This window comes from Aedes aegypti, chromosome 2 (assembly GCF_002204515.2).
Source record: "Aedes aegypti strain LVP_AGWG chromosome 2, AaegL5.0 Primary Assembly, whole genome shotgun sequence".
NCBI lineage: Eukaryota > Metazoa > Arthropoda > Insecta > Diptera > Culicidae > Aedes > Aedes aegypti.
Window position 1 is genome coordinate 295320909 of NC_035108.1, and position 21615 is coordinate 295342523.

Here is a 21615-nt window from a genome sequence, read left to right on the forward strand (position 1 = left end):
TGTTCCCAGCTCATGTGTGTTGCCGCAGCACTTGGAAGATGGTATGGTTACCTCTAAACGTTCGCACCATTGATCCCTTCCAACACACTTCCTGCAACGCTACGATGCCGAATCCACGGTCCTTCAGCACGTCGGCGAGTATGCGTGTGCTCCCGATGAAGTTGAGAGGTTTACAGTTCCACGTACCGAGCTTCCAATCGCTAGTCCCTTTACGTCGCTGTGGTCTTCGCCGATTGTCCCGGTTCGTATTCTCTCGTTGATTATTCGTTGCTTGATTTTTTTACGGCTGGCTGCCCTGCAAGCCAACCCCCTAAATTTCCGGAGGACCATATCTACATCAATATTTTACCGTTATTTAGTGCTGATCTAGTTCAATATTAATATTAATACCTTGTTATAAAGCATCCCCTTATTACGGTAAACTTAAATTTATTTTTTAAATATTCGATTAGCGTCTGCTTTGTAAGTTATATCAAAAGAAAATAAAGAAAATTTCATTACAAGTAGAATAACATGCGATGTTTATTGGGTGGCCGTTTGGCCCCATATGGGTGGCACACTTGCCCCATAGTGTCGAAAAATAGGTTATTTTGGGTGATATTTGAGAAGCCCCAAAACTAATACTTTTTGAAATTATTTTCTTTTTAAATGGCACAGTGATAATGAAAAGATGTGAAACTAACATCATGAGGCTAAATTGGTAAATTTTATAAGCTTTAGGCAAAGTTAAAGAACAATTTGCTTAAGGTGGCACACTTGCCCCAAATTCCGCTATCTCTTATTGTTGGAGCTTTCAATCATTCGGTGTGTTTTGGTGCAATATGATTCTCTCTACACTGATTGGGATATTTGTGGAGTGCTTCATTATTTGCATATCAATTTTACACAAGTGCGAAAATCAGCCCAACAGAGCTACCGCTGCCATTATCCTATTTGTTGTTCTGACGAATAACGACCAATTGAATTGTTTCACGCTACATTCATTTTGCACTTCTGAGCCTACGTGTGTTACCTATGAACCCCGATCACAGCAACACTACATCGTCCCATTAATGCTACAACTAGGGTAGGTGTACCAATTATGGATGCAATATGTCAACAGTAGTGATAAAAACCAAGTTTTCACCGCGTTTCTAAAACGTAAGCATGACTTGTTGGTGTCAATTACTAGTTTAAAACCTTGCGAATCTGTTGATTTAAACAGTTTTAGTACTAAATTGACTTTGAGCTGCTAAAAATTGATTTTTAAAAACGTTGTCTTTGTACCAATTATGGCAATAGCGTTCCTAGCATTCGACATAAAAGTGTACCAATTATGGACTATCGAATATTTGCACGAAATGAATTCAAACGCCATCCAGAGCGAATGATAATGCAACGCTAATATGTAATGAAGTGATTGCTCATAAAACTTTCCAAAAATTTTGTGTTAAATAGATTTTAAATCAATTTATTGCAATGGGTTCATGGGAGAAAATTAATTTTCGAAAAGGAGTCGAAATGTAGTGTAAATGCAAATTATGATACAAAACAGCATTAATGATCTCACATTACCTTTCCAGTGCCTAATTTTAACGAAAAAAAGAGGGAAAATTCAAAAATCGAGTGTCGCTGAAAACCCTTCTATACCACGAAATTAGCATCTTCCGCTTGCGAACGTTTTCGAACGTGTGATTGAAAAATCTTAGTAATTGGGTACAAAACACGCAGATAATGCCTTACCAAACCGTCCCGTCGTGGAAGTAACCCGTGAAATAGCTTTACTTTTTTTATTTCACTGATCAAAAAATGTAAACAAACCGCCTCCAGAGTATTGCCATAATTGGGCTCTCATACACTCTTTGTACCATTTATCGACATAGTGGAAATAACACGATTTCCAACTTAAAACAGAAGATTTGTTTGCACACCAGCAAAATTTATTCATTTGTTCTCACTAGGCATTATACATTCATCGGTTGAAGCGGATTTTCCGGATGAAAACATACATTTCGTAACGGGTGTCCCTTAGCAAACTGCTAAGAAGGTGACATAAATGTGAGGTAAAATTTTCAAATGTTCGTTTTTCGAAGCTAATTGCACGAATGTTCTTTTCAAGGTTTAGTTACCATCAAAAACAAATAGTTTTATCATTTCTGTGAATATTAGCCGTTATATTCTAGTGAAACATTAATAAAAATCTCTTTTTGTTCCCACTATTGCCATAATTGGTGCTATAGCCATAATTGGTACTTCTACCCTAGATAACTCGAAAATCAAAATTTTGAGATGTGCAACTTTGAAAGTATGATCGTTTAACAAGGTGATGGTTAATCGCAGAAATTATGATTGAAAAATATTCTTCAACTTGTATATTTTGAATCACACGCTTAAGACCTGTGGATATTTTGCAGATCTAATTAAGAAAAATGTTTTGACAAATTGAAGTCAAAAATTTCAAATTTCGAGTTATCTAGTTGTAGCATCAAGGGGACGACATGGAAAGTGTCGCACGTTCATCCCGAAGAGAGAGATAAAATGCAGACAAGAAAAATTAACCAACACTCTCTGATGTGTGTGTTCATTTGTTGATTCATTTGCATCAATATCGCTGCGAATGTATCTCAACACAATCACAAGTGAATGCAATCTTTCATTCTCCGTGATTCTTTCGGGAACGTTTGTAGGATTGCTTGCTGCGAACGTTTGTGAGTCGCGCTTTGTGCTGGCATCTGACCGATGCAAACAAAATAAATAAAAACTACTCTTCGTGTTGAATATGTGCAGCTTCAAGTTACTGGATGGGGGTGGACAATTAACAAGATATTGTACACAAATCACGTAACGTATGAAGGGGGGTAGATTTATCGTTACTGCTTTTACAAGAAGGGTCAACGTTTCGTAAGCAATTTACACAACTGATTATATAAACTTCTATAGAACATATACAACATACAACAAAAAAAAGTTGGCTTGCAGACTAGAGAAAGTTATGTTGTTTAAATCAAAGAAAAAAAAATGCACCATGCACGCATCCTTTTAAAATAAATTTGCTAAACGAAGTAGGGTATTCTTAAATGAGCGTTATGAAATTATCAAGCAGGGGAGTATGGATTTGAAAATAATAAAAAGAAAAACAAAATAAGCAAATTGGCTAACTGCGATACTTTTTAATTTTGAGTTTTTGGCGCGCGAAAAACGGGTTTTCTTGAAACCCGGGCGTCAGGTTTAACGCAGAAAAATTGATTCAAGCGTTTCGTTGATTCCAGATTTTAAATGCAGTCGCGATATGAAAGTGTGTTACCATCATAGATAATACATTTGTTTTTGTAAATAATGAATCCTAAACATCTGAAAAAACCACCAGACGGATCTACTTTTGATTCTAGGGGCGGACCCTCACGTTTTGGTTTTATTTGCTACATACATGTTGTGTCTTTGGCACTTTTAGCAACCAACATATGCTCTACAATCAATTATGAAAATTTGTTGGAACAACTTCAACAATGAAATGGTAAACAAAAAAAATTCACTTAAGCTTCTTACAAAATCAAAATTTTGCTTGTTTGTGATTGTTCGAAAAATTATTCTTACACTCAATAGATTGCACTTGAAATGAAATCATTTTTAGTTACAAGAATTAATGTGATATTTCTTCAAAGTGTTCATATGACATAAGAACGAATGTTTTTGAACATAACTAATTGATCATCGCAGTACTTGGCAGTAACATCATTCGTTTATATCAACTTAAACAATGGAGCGTAACTGACAATTGAAAAAAGGTAAACTAGAAATATCATACCACAAAATAAAAAATATTCAAAGCACGTTCTGCTGTCAAGTTTTATATTTGTGTAAAGTGTTTGAGCTTAACAGTTTTCTAAATTATGTATATCAATAAATACGTTCAAAAATATCTCAATGCACGATAATTTGACGAAAAGTTTCCGGACTGAAGCAGGAATTGAGCCCACACTCCTTGGCTCGATGTGGCTATATGCTTGGTATCACTACCCGAGGAGGAAAGAATAACTCGCCATAACTTATGCATACAATTTTTTGGTATCATACCATAATTAGGTATTGTTCAGTTGTCAATACCTCATTTTGGTATTGTTTTTTTTTTTTTTTTTACTAGTTCGTTTATTTGGGGCTCAAATGCGTGTAACGCTTTACGGAGCCGAAGTTCATTTTTGTACTATTTACAATTTATTTACATTTTCATTACCAAAGTTAGTATGGGATGGAGCCAGGGTACTCGTGGCAACTCGAGGTTAATGGTCACAATTTTGAAAGGGAAGGACATGGTAAGGATTGGGTTTAGGGTTCTCTGCAGCTCATCCGGGAGGTATAGCGTGGTAGCTCTATTATCGTGTCATGGCGTTGGTACCAATTTCTTGCCGGTATTCGTCTGCCGGATGGCCAGGATCCTCAATCCAACACAAAAGGGACAACACAGAGAAAAAAAAGCTGGAGAAGAGAACACAAGAGAATTAAACTTTTATACAAGACAAGCGAAGGAAATCGTAAATTGCGACCATATAAGTGAAATCGCGGGTGCCCAACACATCTCTAACTGGAACATAGGGTTGTCTACCTCGGGCCGCAAGGGTATCCAAAAGTTGCGCTCTGGAGGCGTCCATATCCGGGCACTGCCAAACTACGTGATCGATGTCATCATAACCGGAACCACACCTCCCAGACAACCAGAAATCGCATGAAAGTTCACGTTACAACTCGTTTATTCATACTAATTACATCAAACTCGCTAAACACCGTGGATAAACTCGTCAGATTGATGAGTTTCCTCGCATAAAACACTTCTTTTCTGAGTTCATTTCTACATTTTGTTTCGTCCCGTACACGCGTATAAAGTAAGTCGGATCAATCCGTAGCAGCTGTCAAATCATCATTTGTTATCATAAGTTAAGTCGCATAATATTGCAGGTTACTTCGGTAGAATATTTTTACACTCGCATTGTATGTTATTATTCATCACATAATATATGCACGCATATCGCCTCCACTTTTGTACGTAGAAGGCCGTTTCGCATCATCTTATAAGTGAAATTTTGCACATATAGAGCCTCCAGGTGATTTCGTTATACGTACATTTTGGTTGTCTGGGCTACTACAAATATTGCTCAGCGCGAGGTTAATCCTATGTAGATGTGCATCTAGCGAGTAATGGTTGGCCATAAGTCTTGACATCACGCGAATGAAATCTCGACTTATGTCCAAACCTTTCCACCAGGCTCGCAAGGAAACTCTAGGAATTATGGAATGTAACCACCGTCCCAGTTGGTCATTTAGCCAATCGCTTTGCCAACCGTGAAGAGAATTTTGACGTACTAAATGAAAAAATTCATCGTGTGAAATTCGTCTATCATAAATCTCACCTTCCTCAGCGCCCACCTTTGCGAGAGAGTCCGCCTTCTCATTGCCATAAATTAAGCAATGTGAGGGGACCCATACAAAGGTAATCTTATATGATCTTTCGACCAGTGCACACATCTGCTCTCTTATTTTTGTAAGAAAGTAAGATGCATGCTTTACAGGTTTCATCGATCGGAGAGCCTCAATAGAACTGAGACTATCCGAGAAGATGAAGAAGTGGTCTGCGGGCATGTTTGAGATCATCCCCAAAGCGAAGTTGATTGCTGCCAGCTCAGCAACATAAACCGTGCAAGGTTCCTGAAGTTTTCGGAAGGCGGAAGAGTTTTCATTGAAGACACCGAAGCCAGTGGATCCATTTATACGGGACCCGTCAGTGAAATATCTCCTGTAGGAATCGACATTCTGGTACTTTGCGTTAAAAATACGTGGGATAGTAATACATCGAAGTTGATCTGGAATTCCATGAATAGCTTGTTTCATGGATAGATCATATTCAACAGAGGAACTGTCATTGGTGAAGCGTACACGTGGGGGGTTGTAACATGGAAGGCTAATGTCAGATGACATGTAGTAGAGATAAACTCTCATGAATTTTGACTGAGCATTCAGTTTGAGCAATTCTTCGAAATTTTCGATAACGAGTGTGTTGCTCACTCCACACTTAATCAGTATTCTTAGCGAGAGCTCCCAGAATCGGTTCTGTAGCGGTAAAACCCCTGCCAGAACCTCTAGGCTCGCATTATGTGTTGAGTGCATACACCCTAAGGCGATACGCAAACAACGATATTGAATTCGTTCCAATTTAATCAGGTGGCAGTTTGCTGCTGAGAGAAAACAGAAAGAGCCATACTCTAGAACAGAGAGAATGGTTGTTTTATAGAGTTTTATGAGGTCTTCCGGGTGAGCACCCCACCATGTTCCGGTAATTGTTCGTAGAAAATTGATCCTTTGTTGGCATTTTTCCGTTAAATGCCTAATATGGGTTCGCCAAGTGCCTTTTGAATCAAACCAGACCCCAAGGTATTTTGAAGTCAAAGACTGGTCGATGTCTGTTCCCAAAAGCTTAAGCTTCAGTTGGGCAGGATTCCGCTTCCTAGAAAATACAACCAGTTGAGTTTTTTGCGGAGCAAACTCGATCCCTAAGTTTCTAGCCCAAGTGGATAGATTATCAAGGGAATTTTGCAATGGTCTTTGCAGGATTTCCGCTCGTGGACCCTTCATAGAGACCACAGCATCATCTGCAAGTTGTCTAAGCGTGCATGGTTCTTCCAAACAGTTGTCAATATCTTTAACATAAAAATTATAAAGCAAGGGACTCAGACATGAGCCTTGGGGAAGGCCCATATAGCTAATTCTGGAAGTTGTCAGTTGACCGAGAGTGAAGCTCATGTGTTTTTCTGACAACAGATTGTACAAGAAATTATTCAATATTCCAGGTAATCCACTATTGTGCAGGCTTTCTGACAATATTTCTATGGAAACTGAATCAAAAGCGCCCTTAATATCCAAGAAAACCGAAGCCAATTGCTCCTTGTCCGCAAAGGCTAGTTGAATATCTGATGAAAGCAACGCTAGACAATCGTTTGTTCCTTTGCCCTTGCGAAAGCCAAATTGTGTACTGGAAAGCATGTTGTTTGATTCGACCCAGTGATCGAGTCGGGATAGGATCATTTTTTCTAACAATTTCCTTAAACATGATAACATAGCGATCGGGCGGTACGAATTATGATCAGACGCTGGTTTCCCAGGCTTTTGAATAGCTATTACTTTGACCTGTCTCCATTCAGGTGGAACAATGTTGTGTTCCATGAATGAGTTGAACAGGTCAAGCAACCGTCTTTTAGCGATATCAGGGAGATTTTTAAGAAGATTGAACTTAATCATATCGCTTCCCGGAGAGGAGTTGTTTGATGAAAGAAGAGCCATAGAAAATTCCAGCATAGTGAATGGTCTATCCAAAGCATCGTCTCTTGGAGTTTCCCAAAAAGGCGGATGAGCTGGAACTGAGTCTGGACAGACCTTTTTTGCGAAGTTGAATATCCAACGATTGGAGTATTCGTCACTCTCATTTGAGGATGAGCGGTTTCGCATGTTGCGAGCCACTCTCCAAAGCGTCGTCATTGAAGTTTCTCGTGAGAGGCCATCGATGAAACGCCGCCAATAGCTACGCTTCTTCGCTTTAATAAGATTCTTCAGTCTTTTTTCGAGCTTCGAGTACTCTAAATAAAGTTCTGAGGTACCATATCTACGAAAAGCTTTAAAGGCATTAGATTTTTCTCGATACAACTGAGTGCATTCATCATCCCAACCAGGTGTGGCTGGTCGTCTTTTGAAGGATGCACTTGGAACTCGTTGCTTTTGGGATTCTAATGCACTTTTATAAATCAATTCTGTTAGGAATCGATACTCATCCAACGGTGGGAGAGTGTTGAATGATTCGATACCAAAAGTTACCGCTGATGCAAATTTTTGCCAATCGATATTCCTAGTGAGGTCAAAAGGAACCTGAATTGACTGTTCTGACCTTTCACAATTAGTTCTGATAGAGGTTATTATGGGCAAGTGATCACTACCATGGGGGTCATCGATCACCTTCCACATGCAATCGAATGATAGTGAACTTGATCCTAAAGACAGGTCAAGACGGCTTTCTTTGCCGTCGGATGAAATACGTGTCACTTCACCTGTGTTCAAAATGTTCAAGTTGAAATCGTCGCATAAGTCATAGAAAATAGCCGCTCTATAATCGTCATAAGATTCGCCCCATCCAGTACCATGTGAGTTCATATCACCCAGTATTAAAACTGGAGATGAAAGCATAGAGACTGCATTCCAAAGATGACGGCGGTTTATTGAAACTCTTGGAGGAATATAAACAGAAGCTACGCAAAGATCTTTACCCTTTACGTTTATTTGGCAAGCAACGATTTCTATGCCTGGATGAGTCGGGATGGGGATTCTGTAGAATGAATGGCACTTTTTGATCCCTAAAAGCACACCCCCGTAATTATCATCTCGATCCTGGCGTATAATGTTAAAATCGTAGAAGTTAAGATCATCTTCAGAAGAAAGCCATGTTTCACAAAGTGCAAATATATCACAATCTGAATTGTGAAGCAAAAACTTAAATGTGTCTAATTTAGGTTTTAGACTATGACAGTTCCACTGTAACACAGTGATCATATCTTGTACCTCACTCGATGAATTATCCATCGAAAGATATGATCGAAGCAAGGAGGGGCCACGAGATAGTCAATTCCCTGAGATACTCTTCTATTGCGGGGAGAAAAAGGTCGAGTATGCCTCTGAATGAGTCTGAAACTCCGAGGGCATCACATATGCGATCCACAAGGGCCGTAAAAGTTATCAGTCCTCGCTTGGCCCGGGGGGTTTTCGAGGAAGAGCGAGGAACTTCAGTAGCTTTTTTCTTGCTATCTTGTCTAGAGCATCTTTTCGAAGTATATTTAATCGGCGGAGGCGGGGGCGGCAGATCTTTGCTGCAACACGGAACGGAAGCATCAAAGACCTGTTTCTTCGGGATTTTCAAATTTGCCCCACCTCCTTTAGAATTCGGCAAACTTTTGAGGGAAGATTTCATTACCTTACGGCGCAGTCCCGGAGAAGATGGAGACTTTCGTTTTCCGGGTGCGTGTACCTCCGAAGAATCTCCCCCATCGGTTTCGTCGTCGTTCGCTTCGTCGGAAGACAACTCTTGAAAAGAGTTACCAACTGGGATGGCTGATGAAGACTCTTTTGCAGGCGGATTTAAAGCTTTCACCATTTCCGCATACGTCTTCTTGGAGCGCTTCACAATGGAGCGACTCTCATTTCGAATGCGCCTTTTGTATGCCGGGCACTTCTGCAAATCATGAAGATCCTCACGACAGTAGCTGCATTTTTCAGCTTCCTGTGTGCAATCATCTTCCAAGTGAGCTTGGTTGCATTTGCCACAACGGGGCTTGTTGTCGCAAAAGCTAGCACTATGACCAAGCTGTTTGCAGTTGGTACAATTGAATACCTTCGGCACGTAAAGGCGCACTGGGTAAAAAACACTATCAATGCAAACAAATTTCGGGAGAACGGAACCAGGAAAAGTTACACGAAACGAGGCTGACGGCGAAAACACTTTTTTATTTCCTTCCATGGAAACTGATTGTAATTGTTTACAATCCAGTATAGCCACATCAGGAATGGACCGGTTCTCAAAAACACCTTTGCCAGTCTTAATGTCTTCGCATGTCAGACTCGCGTCGATAATTTTCCCTTCCACCTCGACCTCTCTGGCAGGTATGTAGATAAAATACTCCACAGTAAAAGCCTCATGCTGAGCAATCTCATTCGCTGCTTTGTAACTAGGTGCAGTTACACGCAGCTTGGATTGCTTCACTTGGTGAATAACGGTCCCAGGATATTTACGCGTCAGCTCTCTAGAGATCGAGAGCACATTCAAAATCTTATTTTTGCGCCGGAAATAGACAACCCAAGGCCCAGCCGAAGACGGTTGATAAAACCGCGTTCGAGCAACGAGATCTTTAGGAGGCGTATCGCCTCCATCCGATTCGTCCATGCGGGATAAAAATCAACCGCAACCAAATAATTATAAAAAAAAAAAAAACAATAAAGTAAAAAAAAAAAAAAAAAAAAGAAAAATAATAATAATAAAGTACAAAAAAAAAAAACAAAAAATGCTTAAAGTTAACTTATCAGTGGGCTATTTTGTACACACCTCCCCTATACGGGCAAAAAAAAAAAATAATACCAAAAAAAAAAAAAAATATATCGAGAAAAAAAAACTTAACCGATTAGGGCTGTTTTGTACAAGCCTCCCCTATTCGGGCAAAACTGGCACCGGGAGAGAGACAGAAGTGAACCGAAAAAACAACCTTGAACTCAACCTTGTTTGTTCGGAGATGCGAAAGCAATTCAAAAGGATGTGGAGTAGGTATACAATTGATACTTATCCGTTCCCGTTCGATGACCGCAGCTGGTCTTCTACACCGTAGGTAGGCAGAAAAAACGTGTCGTCGTTTTGCTGCTGATGCAAACGGGGAATCCAATCACCAGGGGATGATGGTGACAATATCTTCTCGTGGCACGATACCAGTTGACCCTTGCCAATCTGGTTCGCTTCCTTCACGATGCGCGGTTTAAAGCACTACGGTACAATACTGCACTGGTAAAAACCACACGGGCGGTGGAAGAAAAAACCAAAAAACTACCGACTGCCAAAAACTGAACTGGCTTGTTCAAGCGCACAGCAAGGAATGATTTTGGTATTGTAATGGTATTTGAAAAAAAAATGTTTAAAACAATAAAAAATACTTCATTTTGGTATTCGATAGCTATTGAGGACTGCTGGAGGTATTGAACTGCTATTGAAAAATATCACTTTTATATGGAAATCCATCAAGTATTATTTAGGTATTACAATACCTGATCTAGTTATCAGCTTGGTATTTGTAGAATCTGCAGAAGGTATTATTTGAGGTATTTTACCTCATATGCAGGGCTCATTCATACCTCATTCAGGTTGTAAGTATTGGAAATTATCTGCTATGGAATACCTCAATTTGGTATTCAGTAGTTATTTTCTTCTGCTCGGGTAACCGCACGGCCACGAAGCCCACATTGTATTTGGTGTTGAATTGATTGTTGCATGATTAGCATCATACAAAATGTTTGAATGGTTCGTCATCAAAGGTATCGACATATTGTAAGTTAAGTTTTGTACATATCGAGATGAATTTATTGCCTTGTCAATTGAGGCACTGTTAAATAGTTGAAATGTATTGTAAATTTACCGTAAAATCGGGTGTAATTGATCAGAAGGGTGAAATTGATCATCGTATCACACGATTTTATTTATTTGTAATGGAGCACAAATATCAATGTAAGCTGCTGTAAATGAACGTTGTTTGTCGTAACCATTGTCGAATTGTGTGTTTATTATTATGAAAATAATGTAAAATTCCAAAATCATGCACGGTGCAGTATTGACAAACACCTATGATCTTCTATTTCTAAGCAAGGATTTGAACATAACATAAACCTGAAAGTTTGTGAGGATACTTGAGATATAACCCCAAACCAGATTTCATCACCAAAACTCGTACCAATTAGCTCAAATGATTGAAATAATTGAATTTCTCCTAGATATCATTGAATTCCTTAGGAAATCGCATACATTTAGGCGTTTTCCGCGTAATTCTTGAAATTCGACTATGCGTTATTTATATACATATTGCATTGTTTAGAATTTGACAAGCATATTCGGATTCAGGGAGCTCAAATTTATCATGTAGAGTTGTTTTGAAAACTAACAATAATGGCATGGACAAGTGATCAATTTCACCCCAAAATCCTCTGATTTTTTATTTTAGAGATATTTGTTAACACTAAAATTACATTTGTTAGAAAATTTCGGTACACGAGTCGATGAGGCTCACCTTTGTACTTGTTTTCCTGCATTTAGTTGTTTGGCATTGTTAACATTATAGAAAACAGACTAGGAAAACCGTGAAAAATGATCAATTTCACCCGAAATTACGGTACTAATGTTCTTTATAAAAAATCTTCGTTTATTGAATAAACCCAGCTTTCTCTTTTTTTAAATCTCAAATTGAAGATCACCAACTAGACTTATGTATAAGCTTTGCTCTGATGGTTGCTAAGAAGCGAATTTAGATATTTTGCTAAATTACTCATACATAAACATACTGGTATATGGAATTTTGATTTTGGTGGGGGCTCTCAAATACTTCCAGGAGAACCACAAATATTATCAAAGTAGAAAAAAACAACAAGAAATTTTTGAAGCGTACTCAGGAATTGTGAAATTTGTTATTAGTATGTCGAGGATTTCTTTGTTTTATGAGATTGTCACCAATAAAGTAGTCTAGAACACGACACTGAAGGCGGCCTTACAGTTGAGGTCGAAATACGGGTATCTTTCAAAGGATACAAACTCTAGAAAATTAAATTGCATAGTACTAAATTCGGCTTTTTCATCTACTTGTTTAACTCTCAAACCCCCAACGTCTGACTTTTCATTAAAAATGAACTTTAAAAAATCATAACATGGCCAATTATTAATCAATTTTGCATCTTTTGGTCTTAAACGAACCGCATATTCCTCAAAATTTATTGTGTTCCGGAAGAAATGGGATTGGCCACTTGGTTCCGGAGTTATTCCGGATACAAATGGGGTATATTCGTTCCGGAAGTGATAGTTCCCTTAGATATTTCAAGATTAGCGGTAAGAAAATTATTCATTGTGTACTTTCTATAAGTAAAAAGCTGCCAGAAGGTCGAATGACATTGGTTCTCATTGATTCTGGCCATTTCGGATACCCGGTCGCCTGGCACCGGTTCCTGAATGTACCCAGAGAGGACATTTTCTGAAACTCAAAGAATACTACCGTGCGACGGCTCAAAACTCCTGATTTTTTATCCGAAACATCATAAATATAATGCCAAAGACCAATATGAGGTTCTGGCCACATCCGGATACCCCGGAATCGGTTCCGCTAGGGCCTCAGTGGGACACTTTTGTAATTTTACTCACTCATATCGTGCGACGGCTTAAAATTCATGATTTTTTATCCGGAACATCATAGATATAGTGCCAAAGACCAATTTTTAATGAAAAGTCAGACGTTGGGGGTTTGAGAGTTAATATGTCTCTTGAAAATGTTACTAAGTGAGTTAAGCAGTTTGGGGCCCCTGAGGGTAAGCTGAGGGTGGGGCTAATCTAATATGTTGTTTTAGTTGTTATAGTTTTTCTGAAAATATTGATTATTCCACTTAGTATCTCTCACTTACCGCTCTCTGTAACAATCATGATCCGCAATACATCATGAGAACTTAATAATCATTTTTAACTGACTTTCGATTTTTTAGCATTACCATTAGCATTAAGCATTTCGCACAAATTCGTAGGTGGTACATCCTAGACCATGGTATGAGGGTTGCCTCCTTCCCGTCCGTTACCAAAGTCAGAAATTTGGGATTAACCTCTAACTCTTAGACAAGATTGTCGCATCCTCCAATAATCGAAAGCTGTCCTGGCCACGTCCTTGCGAAAGCTGGGGGATGGGAAAGGATGATTGATTGAACACCTACTTAAGAAAGATGCAGAGAACTCTACGACCTCTCATAGGTGTTATGGGATGTTGTGGAATGTGCCATAGGATACGTTCGGTAGACGTTCTGGCCGACAAATGGTTAGTATTTACGCAGTGTGATTATGCGCTGCTGATCAGAACAAACTCACCAAATTCCTTTTTCGAAAATACGCTGCAATCTGTCGCTCCTCTAAAATGCACGCACTGCAGCTCTTAATCCATCCCGAATCGAGCATCCACGAGCCACATTCAATTTTTGAATCAACACGCACGAGAGATAAAAAAAACAAGTCACGCGAAACGAATTCAATTGATGGTGCCATTACAGAACACTCTCGAGCAAAACGCAAGCAAATCGAATAAAAGTAAAAAACAAAACTTCACAAGACATTTTCAGATATAATCTCCGATAATAAACACATAGCGGAAATTTTGGCAAGTATGCCACCTTAAGCAAATTGTTCTATAACTTTGCCTAAAGCTTACAAAATCCACCAATTTAGCCTCATGATGATAGTTTCACATCTTTTCATAAGAACTGTGCCATTCAAAAAGAAAATAATTTCAATAAGTATTCGTTTTGGAGCATTTTAAGCTTCATCCAAAATAACCTATTTTCCGACACTATGGGGCAAGTGTGCCACCCATATGGGACAAGACGGCCACCGAATGAACATTGCATGTAATTCTACTTGTGTACTTATTACTTATAAAGCAGACGCCAACCGATATTTTTAAAAATAATTTTAAGTTCACCGTAATAAGGGGATGCTTTATAACAAGGTTCAAAACATGCGTAATTACCCGAGGAGGAACAAATAACTCCCCAATAACTTATGCATACCATTTTTTGGTATCATACCAAAATTAGGTATTGTTCAGTTGTCAATACCTCAATTTGGTATTATAATGGTATTGAAAAAAATCTTTAAAACAATTAAAAATACTTCATCGAGGTATTAAACAGCTATTGAGGTCTGCTGGAGGTATTGAACTACTATTGAAAAAAATCATTTTTATATGAAAATCCATCAAGTATTATTGAGGTATTACAATACCTGATCTAGTTATCAGTTTGGTGTTCGTAGAATATGCTTGAGATATTATTTGAGATATTTTACCTCTTATGCAGGGCTAATTCATACCTCATTCAGGTATGTAGTATTGGAAATCATCTGGTATGGAATACCTCAATTTGGTATTCAGTAGTTATTTTCTTCTGCTTGGGTACCTATTACTCAATTCGAATAACTAAAATGGTTATTTTTGTCTCCTTTGAATACAATATATGTATTACTCTTATATTACAGCGAATATGTAAAATATTAAACTAGATCAGCACTAAATAACGGTAAAATATTGATAGATATGGAAAAAGGTACTTAATAAGCCGAAAAACATGTTATTATTGAATATTTTGAGAAAAAATCACTTTGGGGGGCAAACATGTCAGTTATTCCCCTACTATACTCCAGAAAGTACTATTGGTGCCTCATTTTAGTATATAATTATGATTTTGTTGATGATGTTTACATTTTTATAAATTTCATTCCAACAATTTTTTTTTACCAAATAGGTGGCACACTTGCCCCAATAAGTATACACTTTAACCAAACTGGATTCCGTATGTAAAACTAAATACTTACACATTTGAATAGTTTCACGATGCACAGTACGTTAGAAAAATCAGGTTATAATTTACCTTTCACCATGCTATTTAGAAACAACGAAATTCCAGCGATAATTTCTTAAGGTTCTTCCATGTATCTTTTCAGAAAATATTACTTTATCCCAGATTTTCTTCAAAGATTCATGTAAGAATTACTACTGTTCTTTCTCCGACAGATAATCCTCTAGACTAATCTTCAGGCATCCTCCTAGAATTAAAAAAAATCTGACAGGACTTTTCTCAACAACTTCTCCAAGTATTCTTTCACTATGGTTTTGAAATTTTATCAGGATATCTCTATGAATTTTATCAGAGATTGCCACAGATAAACAATTTTAATTGCTCTATTATTTAATGACCTACAGTTATGAATAACCCACAAATATGGATCAATATTTGATGAAATACATAAATATTCATCATTTGTTTTGAGGACCGGGCAAGATACATACATATTTACTCATTTATATAAATTAAATAACTTTAAATGCATTTAACATATGCTTGCTTAAATTCCATACAGCTTTTCTATTAGTTATAATAGAATGATTATTAGTTATAATAGAATGATACATTTTTCTTGTCGAAGAAAATAAAACTTTGAAATTGTTATTTGGAATGTATAGCTTTAACCGTTCCCTACCGAGTGAGCACGCTGTTTTAAGGTTGTAATAAATTATTACAGTATAGCCCAGAAAAAATGCGAAAATCGTCATATCATGTTTTATGATAGTTTTTATATAGAAAATGTGAATAAAACATAAATATTATTAATTACTTGTATTGTTTAATCTATTTAGACTCAGTTTTTCGCTTTGGACATGATTTTTATCTGTTACTTTCACCTTACCAGAGAGGAATTGGAAGCATACCTTCAAATTTGATCATGTGGACGTCGAGTTCAATATCTGTGTGATGAAAGCTTTTAAAACATCAACGATGGCGTGAGATTCTTCACAGGCCTTGTCTCCAGCATACGCCCATATGAAATGATTTTCGAAAAAACGGCCCATTTTGTAGAGCTTTGATTGAACCTTCATATAAGTGTGATAAGCGGCTCCGTTTTGCTCAAAACCTATGAGCTAGTATTGATATAAGTTGTCTCTAACCGAAGGAACAAATTTCATCCTCAAAAATCTGTTATAGGCCTCCGTATTTGTTTTTTATTTAACTTTAACAAAATGTAAAGGCATATCAAACCTATAAGACGCAACTGCCCTCAAAACTATGACCATGGCAAAATATTTTATTGTGATCATAAAAAACACGTTCTTTAAGAACTCCTCCATCCTCTGATACCAAACAAACTAAAATTTTCAACAATTAAGTGTGATTTTTGAAAGTGGAAAGTTCATCACCAGAGTATACGACAATCAGACGCTGTTTCAAGCTTTGTTCGGAGAAGACCTTTGAACTTATTTGCTTTATTACATTATTTAGGACAGTAAGAAAAACATGACAAAAATTGTCATGGATAGCGAAGTTGTGCCAGAATATACTACAATAATCAGAAATTACATTCACTATCAAAAACAACGCATTTTTTATGGGCCATACTGTAGATGTTTCAAAAAACATTCATTTCTTGTTCTCGTTATACGCCCTAGTAAAGTCAATACAACGTAGGAGAAGACATCTTGGCCGCTCGAAACAGTGATTCATAACTGGCACTATGAATGAAACAAATATACGGCGATTTTAATAAAATGCCATATATAAAAAAACATATAAAAATCCACCAAAACAAAAACCATTAACATAATTTGCACAAAATAAAATTATTGATTCAGAAGCTTGAATATTAAGGTTTGGTAATGTATCTTTTTCATATGAATTATTATTTAAATATAAAATATCTAGCCGAAAACTTATTATAAAGAAACCTTGAATGCTACCTTTGATTTCTTACCAAAATTTCCGAAAATTTGAAAAAACTCTATTTCATAAAGATATGGGAATGGGGTTTTCCAAGATTTTTGTTGTTTGACCTATATGAAAATTTGTATGCTCAATTTTCCTCCACGCCGATGTACGCCGCCGCCACCGCCGCCGAAAATGCTCAACGGCGTGACGCCGATAACGCCGCCGCCGCCGGTGCAAAAATGCCCTGACGCCGCCGCCGATTAAATATATTTCGGTGCACAGGACTAGTGATGAAAATGTAACTTCTGATACCGAAATGAATGTTCCAAGTCAGGAGTCTTTGGTAACTATACCGTCAATGACCTCGGTCAATACGACTGATTCTGAAATAGGTGAATGTTCACAAAGTGTAAATATTGAATTTTTTAACAAATCAATTTCCAGTATTTTAACATCTCCAATTGATCGTAAAAAAATGAATTCAATGAATTATGTAAAGCGAAAATATGAAGAAGTTAATAAAAAAATAAAAAATATTCAAGTTAAATACAATTGATGAATTTGACAGAGATAAGGTTAACGAGTTTGATGAAATGATTGCACAATTTAAAGATAAATTTTCTAAAGACGGTATCACCAGGAACGAAAAACTCCAACTACTTTCAATATTGCCGAAGTCATTGACGGTTCAGAAAATAATGGATACATTTAATACATCCAGGTATTTGGCAACACAAGCTAAACAGTCATTAGAAGGAACAAGTAAATCTCGTACATCTTTCGCGCTAAGTAATGTAACAAAAGAAATTGTAGTAAACTTTTACGAAGATGATGAAACTAGCCGAGTGATGCCTGGCCAACGTGATTATGTTTTTGTAATGAGAGACGGAAAGCGGCTGGCAATTCAAAAACGGTTAATGGTAACTACATTAAGAGAGTCGTTTAATCGATTTACTGAATTACAAAGTGGTGTTCAAATAAGATTTTCATCTTTTGCAAAGGTACACCGTTGTGATAGAATCACATTTTTAATGCCACGTTTAGATTTACACGTGTATATCTCGGAAGTGATGCATCTCAGCTAAATTTTACTTGAGTATTTTTCGATAGAAATTTTTCATATTTAAAAATATATAGTTATTTTTCTGTACTCAAAAAACGCACCAAAAATATCGTTTTACATAAATTCGTTTTTTTTTTTAATAATTTATTTTTTATCCAAAAATTTTCCTCAAATTGTGCAAGAAATTAAAAACAATATGCTGCAAAACATGTCCAAAAATAGAAAACATCAATTTTGCGGTTTTTAAGAACAATGAACTTCAAATTTTCATATGAAAATTTCGTTTATATTTGTTTTACCGTGCATACTTTTTTAAATACTTTAGTATACAGGTTTTGATCAAACAATAAACAATTCAGCTACGATTCACACAATCAAAATAAAATATTTCTGGAATGGAGAAACATGAAATATGTTTGAAAAGGGCCTATTTTACTTTTTTTTATTTGAAAATTGTATATATATATATGAGTATATCTCGAAATTGATGAAACCTAGAAAAAAATTACTTAAGTACTTTTCGATTGCAATTTTTCTGTACTTTCAAATAATCACATAAAAAAATTATTGTTTTCCTCTATTTCGATTTTATTTCAAAATCTGTTATATTTTAAAAAATCATAACTTTTTTGTCCATAATTCTTCCATTTTGAAACATTGTGCAATAAATCACATAAGTTGTACCCTAAAACATACCCAAACATAAAAAAAATCGAAATTGCGTTTCTGGAGAAAATCGATTTTAAAATGTTGTTTTTGAAATAAAAATAATCTGTAACTTTTTTTTCCGTGCATATTTTTCTCCATATAGTGTAGAAGATCTCAAATCGATCGGACAAACCGTTTTCGAGTTACAGTTTTTTTTTAAGATTTGCTATGCATTTTCCGATACGCCCTTCTCAAAAATAAGGCGAGGTTCAAAATGGCAGTCAGAAGGTGCAAAATGGCATTTTTTGGTCATAAAGAATCTGTATGCAAATTTTCAGGCGATTCAAAAAATACAAAAATTAATTTAAAAAAAAATTCGTCATGTTCGGTGGAATTGCTCAAATGCAAAAATTGACTATTTAAGCCAACTTGCATGCAAGTTTTCCAGCTTTTAAGGTAATATATTGGCTTAATTTGAAACAGAATTCAAACTTTATGTGCATAACAATACTTATCATCAAAGTTTATAATACTTTTTATGCGGAAAAGTTATTTTTCGATGGTTTAGAAAAGTATTGTATTTTGCCATATAAGAGAAACAAAGATTGTTGTATGGAGACTGCAAGCATGTTGAAAAAATCGGTTTAATCTCAAAAATAATCGTGAAATTTCAACCAAAATGTATCTAAAACGAAAGTTTAAGTCCTCTTTTGCATGTTTGGTGGATAAGATCACAAAAGAGTTTGATAAAATATACTTCAAATTTGAGGTAAACATCAATGAAACCATTGTTTTATACAACTTTGGCGACCTGTAGCTAAAACTGGTGACGTGCTGGGAAATACCTGAGAACGGTATCAGATTCTGTAACTCCAAATCTACTAGAGACACATAATTTGGTCATTGCACTATGGTCCAGGAATCAGTTTTACGCGGAAAGATGCATTCTGAGCTTTAGAATGAAACATTAGACAAAAATGGTCTTCTACAAAGTTGTTTGTATTAGTTGAGCCCTTTGTTTGGTGTTATTGAAAATTAGGGTGGACCACATTTTCATAGAAATGATTAAACTAACTTTCTTATTTGTAGAAATTATATTATACATGCTTCGACAAAGTTGTAGACCATTCAATTTCAAGCAACTTTGCCAAAAAAGTTTTTTTGTATCTTTTGAATTGATCGATTTAGAGCTTTTTTCCTACGGTGACATAGGGTGGTCCGAACAAAACTGGTTTTCTGGCTCTAGAGTTTTTAATTCAAGTTTCTCATCAAAGTAGTCTATGAAACACTTTTAGAGCTTTAAAAAATGCGTAATTTGGTGAGTGAAGAAACTCGCTATCTCCTTTCGTTTAGGAGTTATTATTGTTTTTCTTCCAAAAACATTCCTACTTTGATTGTGAATTTCTCTGATTGGGGCAAACATAAAAAAGATCTTTTGATGGTGTTCAAAAGACAAAATGAAATTGTATAGTATATCAAAAAATTACAGATGTGTTATTTTTGTAACTTCAATAAAACGTCTTGAAAGTCAAACATTTTTTATCACAAAAACTTTAATAACTTTTGAACTAAAATAGATATCAACAATCTTTTTGCATGAAAATTTGCGTTTTGTTAAGTTCTAAAAGTCGTTCATAGATGACTTTGACGAGAAAATAATATTAAAAAAACTAGAGTTAAAAACTTATTTTTGTTGGACCACCCTGAGATGATTAGGAAATAATGCTCTAGATTGGTCAAATTTTGAGCTACAGAAAAACTTTTTTAGCAAAGTTGATCAAAATTTCAAGTTCTACCGCTTTGCCTAAAAGCATATACCAGTATATTTGCAAATAAAAAAGTTGATTATATGATATGTGTGATATTGTGAACCACCCTAGTTTCAAATGACACAGTATGAAAGCTTACAATTTTAGAAACAATTTTGTAGAAGATCATTTTTGTCTAAAATTTCATTTTCATGCTCAAAATGTAAAATAATAAAGAAATACACACCATGAAAATCTTCAAAATAGTTTTAGAGCCCTATCTTTCTTGTTTTAGATTTCTCGTCAAAGCGGTCTGTGAACGACTTTAAGAACTTAACAAAACGCAAATTTTCATGCTAAAATATTGATGATATCTATTTTAGTTCAAAAGTTATTAAAGTTTTTCTGCTTAAAAACCTTTGTTTTTCAAAGCATTTTATTAGAGTTACAAAATTAACACATCTGTAATTTTTTGATATAATATACAATTTTATTTTGTCTTTTGAATGCCGTCAAAAGATATTTTTTATGTTTGCCCCAATCAGAGATATTCACAATCAAAGTAGGCATGTTTTTGAGAGAAAAACAACAATAACTCCTAAACGAAAGGAGATAGCGAGTTTCTTCACTCACCAAATTACGCATTTTTTAAAGTTCTAAAAGTGTTTGATAGACTACTTTGATGAGAAATTTGAATTGAAAAGTCTAGAGCCAGAAAACCAGTTTTGTTCGGACCACCCTATGTCACTGCAGGAAAAAAGCTCTAAATCGGTCAATTTAAGAGATACAAAAAAACTTTTTTTGGCAAAGTTGCTTGAAATTGAATGGTCTATAACTTTGCTGAAGCATGTATAATATAATTTCTACAAATAAGAAAGTTAGTTTAATCATTTCTATGAAAATGTGGTCCACTCTAATTTTCAATAACACCAAACAAAGGGCTTAACTAATACAAACAACTTTGTAGAAGACCATTTTTGTCTAATGTTTCATTCCAGAGCTCAAAATGCATCTTTCCGCGTAAAACTGATTCCTGGACCACTGTGCATTGAGACACGCAAAAATGTCATTTTTGTTGCGCTGTGTAATCAACTAAAAAGAAAATCGATGAAGAGAAATCGA

The 21615-nt window shown here is 36.1% G+C and overlaps 1 protein-coding gene across 19 annotated transcripts in view; it reads left to right on the forward strand.

Moving 5' to 3' along the window:
- Positions 1–21615, forward strand: part of LOC5566523 (tyrosine-protein kinase receptor torso) — a 429787-nt gene that overhangs the window by 187086 nt on the left and 221086 nt on the right. The window lies entirely within an intron of this gene.